Below are 6,962 nucleotides of genomic sequence, written 5' to 3' on the forward strand. Positions count from 1 at the left end.
ATGGTCGGTGAATTCCTGATAGGGAGACTTGGTGAACACAGTCTCCTTCCACAGGTCTGGGGTTAAGATAGCTGTATGTTTTGGAGATAGCATCAAAGGAAGTTTAGCAAAGTTGCCCAGAGTGGCAGTACAGCTCCTTGCAGATGTGTAACAGTCATCAGTTCCAGCCATCATCAGAAGCTTCTTAGGCACAGGGGCTGAGATGATGCCAGTACCTCTAGAGGCGGGGATCAAGTGCACCAGAATCAATCCACATCACTCAGTAACCTTGCAGGGCATTGTGTGAAGCTTGCAATCTCATCCCCCCTATAAAAGGCTCCTAAAAAATTCTTTTGACAAGTTCAAGATTATTTTTCTATGTCCTGAACCTGTGCTTAAGCATAATTAAACCTAGGTTTTTGCCCCTATAATTTCTGCACGTGGCAGAACAATTTTGGAAGCAGTTACCTACCATATGAACTCAAAAAGGTGTTTTCTCCCATAACAACTTCATCCTACTATTAAGAAATTGCTGCATTTATCAATGTGGTATATTTCTTAAAAGTCTGAATGCCACTGCTTGCTATATGTAGATACATGAAAGTCATTGGTTGTTTTCATGATTTGAATTCATGTCTTTTGCTGCACAATCATATAGCTTAAGCATGGTATATTAATCCAATGGATCATTATTGATACAACACTACATTTATTCATTGCATTAATATCTGTGTATTCATGTGGGCACACATGGGGCAATCTCTAGAAAAGATGAGAGCTAAGGTAATTGAGAGGTTAAGGTCTTGTCTTTGTGGTTGAAAAGCAGAGGAGTCTCTTCCTATCAGGACTAGATACAGACCTTACAAGTGAGGACATTTTAGGGTATTAGGCAGAAAAAGGAAAGCAGAAGAGTGTACCATTAGGGCGACTGATGGTAAGGCAGGTGAGATAAATCAGGAAGTCTTTCTAATGCTGCTTGAGAAATCTGCCTATGGAGACAGACCTGAGGAATTGAGAGTAGGAAGTTATTCCTGGGAATTTCAGATCTGTCCATCCTCTGAGGATGAGGGGCTGCTTAAAGTAGTAGGAGCCCTTCTAATCAAAAGGGGCATTCTGATAGAGAGACTGTCACAATTTTGCCCACGAATATTACCTCATCTATGAGTAAGGCCATGGCCTTACCCTCTGTGGGATAAAGATTCCATAGGGCGCAAATTGGCATTTTCTCTGGAAAGGAACCATGTCCCTTAGAACAACCTTGAGAGACTTGGGTTGGCGAGGCAAGAGTTTTCTCTGGACAATGGAAGGCCCCTGAGACAAAGTGAGGAGACTGTCAGTTGGCCTCAGGGGGATAGCTGCAAAGGCAGTGGATGTCCTCACAGAGACAAGGCCACTTACTACCTGGCAGGAACGTATACAAACTTCAGCTATGTCTGGAGGAGGCCAATTAGAAGGCTAATTTTGTCTCCAGTACTGTGCAGGACAAAGGAGAAATGCCTACTGAGTTCCTCCTTAGGGTTGAGTAAACTGTGCAGACTCTTAGAAACAGGCACTGTGACTTTTTAGAAAAGGCAGGAAAAATTACACTGCAAAGATTGAGCAGGGGCTGGGTACAGGACCCTTGTCACATCATCACATCTATGAAGACATAAAAGCCACTGCCAACAATGGCCAAGGTGAGACAGGTACTCCTGAGTTTCAAGATCGAGAAATTCCACAAGGCTCAGCCTCAGCAGGCTTCAGGCTTTCTCCAGTGTGGGACACAGGCATAAAGCAGAACAACAGCACCACCAGTATAAAGCTGTTGTCACAACTCTCACCTGAGACAATCAGGTAAGAGATGGAACAGCACACATCCTCATTCTCCAGGCAAAAGCAGAAGACCAAGGGAAGGCAGGGCATTTTCATGCCTAAGATAAGAACACCTCCATCAGCTAATCAATCACAAGGTAACAGAGCCACCTTTTCTTCTAATTGTGGACTAGATGGCCATATTTATGTTTGATGTATTGGCAAGTGGATCAGTGGAGAAAGTTCACAACATCACCAAAGAGCATAAGAATCTTCCTCATGGGGAAGGTGACATTTGAGCTGAGATTTGTAGGAAAGTTGGGTTTTCTGAAGAGGCACAAGTGAGAATGGAATGCATTCATGGCATGGGATGCAGGGACTCAAAGGTTTGCAAAGGCAAAGAAATGACATCTGGTGAGGAAAGATCAGGGAGAAGACCAATTTCCTTGATTCTTAGAATAAGTGTGGGGAATGGATGCAAGAGATACTGTAAAGTTAGCAATGCCCAAACTTGGCAATTAAAATGAGTTGGGGGCTCTCTTTTCTCATCTGTAGGTTAAAATGGATTCCATGCCCATTACATTTACCCAAAACAAGCTTTCAGAGTGCCTAAAATGCAACCAAAGCAGAATTTGGATTAAGTGGGAGTGTAATCATAGGTCAGGAAAAGGGTACATGAAATTTCAGAGGAAAACTGTTTATCTCCAAAATGGGGCCTGGATTCTTCTGCTTTGAACAGGTATGTCAGTATGGTACAATATCTATTTTGGTCACAAGACGTCAGAAAAAAGGACATGTTATGTTTCTTGGTGTGAAATAAATGTTCAAGTCCTGTTCATTAACTAGGGACATGTTTGTTCCTCTCCAGGCTCTAGGGGCTGCACAAATAACAGCAGGAATAATCTAGATGCTTTACACTGAATGGGTAGAGAATACCACTGCTTAACTCACCTTGTACAAATTAGGAAGAACATGCCAAGTAACTGGGGGAAACAAGAGAGAGGGTGGAGAGCTGAGTGATCTCACACTAACAGCAGGGGGAAATCAGGACCTGCTTCATGTGGGATTTGGCATTTAGAGTGAGACATACAGTAAAGTTGTGATTCTAAGGCACAGAAGTGAGGATGGAATACCTTCTAGGCAAGGGGAACAGACTTTACAAAGGCAAACAGATAGTGTCAAGTGTCATGGGTGAAGAACATTTAGAATCCAAATATATCTGGACCAGAGAGTATGGGAAAGGGATAACATATAAGAAGGCTAGCAAGGTGGGTCCTAGCTAGGTTATCAGGGGCTTGAAATGACAAGCAAGTTGTCTGTATTTAACGTTAGGCACAGCAGGAAGGAACTGGCATTTAATAACGTTTATTGACCAGTGCTTTAGGAATATCCTTTTGGCATCTAAGTAGAGGGCCAAGAGGGGAAGAGAAAGACTTCAGTCAGGAAGTCCAATTAGGAGGCTACTGTAATAATCCAGATGTGAAGTGGTTGTGTGAGTGCAGAAAAGGGGACAGACACAAGCAATATTATGCAGAAAGTAAAGATAAAACCTGGTAACTTTTTAGATTTGGGAACAAAGGGAGAATAAGTATCATTGGATAGTCAGGTAGGGCTGGGTGAGAGGGGGAGAAGGCAAAAGGAGAGTGGGAGAACACATCTGTTGCTCACTATGTGCTAGGTAGTATACTATACAAATACTAGCAAGACTGTCCCCTCAATGAACTTATATTCTATTGATGAAAGAGACTATACAAAAGGGAGCTGGAATAGGGGTAAGAGATCAGTGCCTTCACAGGAGATGAGTCTTTGACTAGGGAAAAGCACTGGCTACCATCACCTTCCTGGAAACCATGATTCTCAAGGAAGAACACAATCACAAGCCACTGGGTGCTGCTCCTTCAGGGGAGTTTGCAATCCCCTCAGACCCCCAGAGGTATTCCAGATCTTTTTTCATTCCTCTGGATGGAATGAAATAGAGAGGAAGAAGGGGTCCAGAAGAGGGAGGCAGTCATTAGGCTTAAGGCTGTTTTTTAAAAACACCAAAGCTAATGCTGTCTGATTGGTTTTCAAAAGGAGAAAAAGCTGATGGCAGCTTCATTGGTTCTTATAAAAACAAGGATAAGAATGCCGGCCCTACTGACCCCCTGATGGGGACACTCTTCTGGGGATTCCTGTTTCTGCACCAGTCACTAGTTTCCAGGTGCCTTCCAACTGTGAGATCCCAGCTGTTACAATCACTGTCTTGTGATCGTGGCCAAAGGTTACAAAGACAAAGAAAGAAATCGATAATGCCCTAAAGAGCTTACACTGTAACCAAGGTTGACGTACATACATAAATGGAACAGGGATTGGCCAAGCCTACCCTTTATGTACATGACATAGCACTCTCCCTGATCCAGCACAAAACCCCTTCTGGGGCTCAAGCCCCCACACTTCAAACTCTAAAGTTTTGAAGCTTGAAGCTTTGAAGGTGTTACTGGAATCGGAGCCCCATTAGCCCCAGCACCCAGGCTTTCCACATTTCCAAACCCTTCCAGGATCCTTACCTGCAGTCTTGAAATCCAAACAGCACAATTCACTCTCCTTTGTACTACTCAGTAACACACACACACGCCTAGAATCACACAGTAATCCACTTGCTCAGTTCACCCATTCAAAGTGCTGCTACCACAGTCTGTTTCCTCCATCACCACCACTCAGGAGGTAGCTTACCACACCCCATTCCACTAGCAGTGATGGTCACTTGTCATGAAAAGGTGGATTCATCCTTTATAAGTTGGGGGGAAGGTACGCATGGATGGAAAGAGCAAGGATAACTGTTCATAAGCTGCACGGCTGCTAAATGCCTTGGCATAAGGTCTCGTGGTGCCATGGCTATCACTGGGAGTTGGAGACTTACCCTTGCCAGCAAAATGAGGACACTTCTACTACTTACCTCACCTGTTGGGAGGGAAAAGCTAGTGAAAGAAAGCAGAAATATCCCTAACAAACTAACTCATCACCTGTGGAATTGAAGAAAGTAAGGATATTGTCCAATGTCTTTTGTAGCACAATCTTCAACAGCCCCTGCCACAGATATTGACAACGAATACTTATTAAACACTGACTTTGCATATACCACCTACTATGTGCCAGGCACTGTGCAAACATCCCATTTGATCCTGACAACAATCCTAGGATGCAGATGCTGTTCTGTTACTATACCTATTTTACAGTGGAGGAAACTGAGGCCAAATGGAGTTAAGTGACATGCCCAGCGTCGGCAGCTAATAAGTCTGATGCCCCCCAACCAATCTGCTGCACCACCTAGCTCCCCCAACCATGTGCCAGGCATCGTGCTAAACGATGAGGTTACAAAGACAAAAAAGAAAACCAACCCTGCCCTTTGGGAGTTTGCACCGTAACTGGGGGAGACAACAAGTACATATTTATAAGTTTAACAGGCACTGGCCAAGCCCGGCCTTTATGGACGTGTTCCTTGTGCTCTCCCTGATCCACACACACCCCCTGCCTAGGGCTCAAGCTCCAAACAGAGATTTCAAGCTACTGTTACCCTAGCTTCATGAGGCAACATTGGACACTAGCATTTTCACTGTCATTTCATGAGGAGTTTCTGAGGAGGCAGAGTTTAATTCTCATTTTGGAGACACTGTGAGCTGTAATGGCTGAAGAGAGGCAAAGAAAAATGATTAGGAAATTATTTCCTAAGAGAACTGGGTTCAACCTATATCTTACAAAGAAACACAAAGAGAATTCTTGAGAAAAGACTTTAATTGGCATCCCAAGAGAAAGGAATGGTGGGATTATGTGTCCAGAATTGAGAAGTCTGAAGTTGCAATGATGGTTAAAATGACTCTGGTTATATTTCTCACAGCTGAGAGACTACAAATAATGATTTTTACCTTGGTTGTACTGCTTGACACACTCTTAGGAAAAGGTAAAAAACAACAACAAAAACCTTGGTGTTTAGTTAAGCCTAGTAAATCAACAGGCTTGAGCAAACCTTTACAGAAAAGAATCTTTCTCAAATTTAGTAAATGAGAATATTTAATAAGTATGGGTAGGGACACAGCTAACTGTATAATTGACGGGGAAGATGATGCGCTTTTAGTAATTGATTTGAAAACACTGGAACATAGATAGCCTTTTGATACTGTAAAACTTGTGCTGAGAATAAATGAAGAAAATCAGCTAGCAGAAGGTATGGAGAGACTCATCATCTCATCTAGTCAGTGATGTTCTGGGAAAGGTTTAACAACCAGCTCTCCAGGTACCAAAAACGTGCACATGACACTCTTTTAAGTTTAATCTGTATTGATGAACAGTTTACCTTAAATTCTTAAGTCTCCACAACCAATAAAACAACAAATCAACTTCTGATTTGTAGTGTTTCCTGATTTCCAAAGTGTAAATGTTCACACTGAAGATTTACAATCAGTTTACTGAGGAGGTACCTGCAGCACACCTATGCTTAGCATGTACATTAATGCATCCTCCACCTCTAGTCTGCCTTTTGTTCCCTGAAGCATTGCCTTTTGTTCACTGAAGCATGCCCTTCTGCCCCCCACCCCTTCCCTAGTCACTGACATATCTCAGGACCATAAGCTCAATACAATGTTTAGCTCTAAAAATGCCTTTGGTTGTTTTCATTTCCTTAACAAGAGCCAATGCAGTCATTTGAGCAGAGCAAGCACTGTCTTTAGTTGAAGAAAACTAAACTTGATAAAAATAAAAACCACGTGGGACTGAGGGTAAATGGTACTACAGAGCCTCCAACATCTCCTCCTCTACCACACAGTGCTCTTGCAATACAGATCACCATCGAGACTCCCACAGCATTTTGCAATTTGCCATTTCCTCACCATCCATCTTTCTGGTGCACTTCCTTGCAGTCCAATGCTATCTCTACTCTCAAGGCTACAGGTTAGTGAAGAACACTTTCCCGGCAGTGTGGCAGGGGCATTTTCTTTTCCTTTCAAGGCCAGGTGAGTTTTTCCTGTCCCAGGGTATTTATGGCCTAACTCTCCAGAGACACCATCACATCTGCAATGAACAGAGGCTGAAAAATGGATGGTCTGCCACCAAATATTCAGTCTATTCCTAGCCGCAGTCAGCCTGTTGGCTCCCTCCTTTCTAGGCTGCTCCTGTCAGGTAGTTTTCTAAGGGGCAGGGGAAGAGGAAGTGGAAGGGAA

Source organism: Phascolarctos cinereus, unplaced genomic scaffold (assembly GCF_003287225.1).
Source record: "Phascolarctos cinereus isolate Bilbo 61053 unplaced genomic scaffold, phaCin_HiC Scaffold_8;HRSCAF=390, whole genome shotgun sequence".
Taxonomy (NCBI): domain Eukaryota; kingdom Metazoa; phylum Chordata; class Mammalia; order Diprotodontia; family Phascolarctidae; genus Phascolarctos; species Phascolarctos cinereus.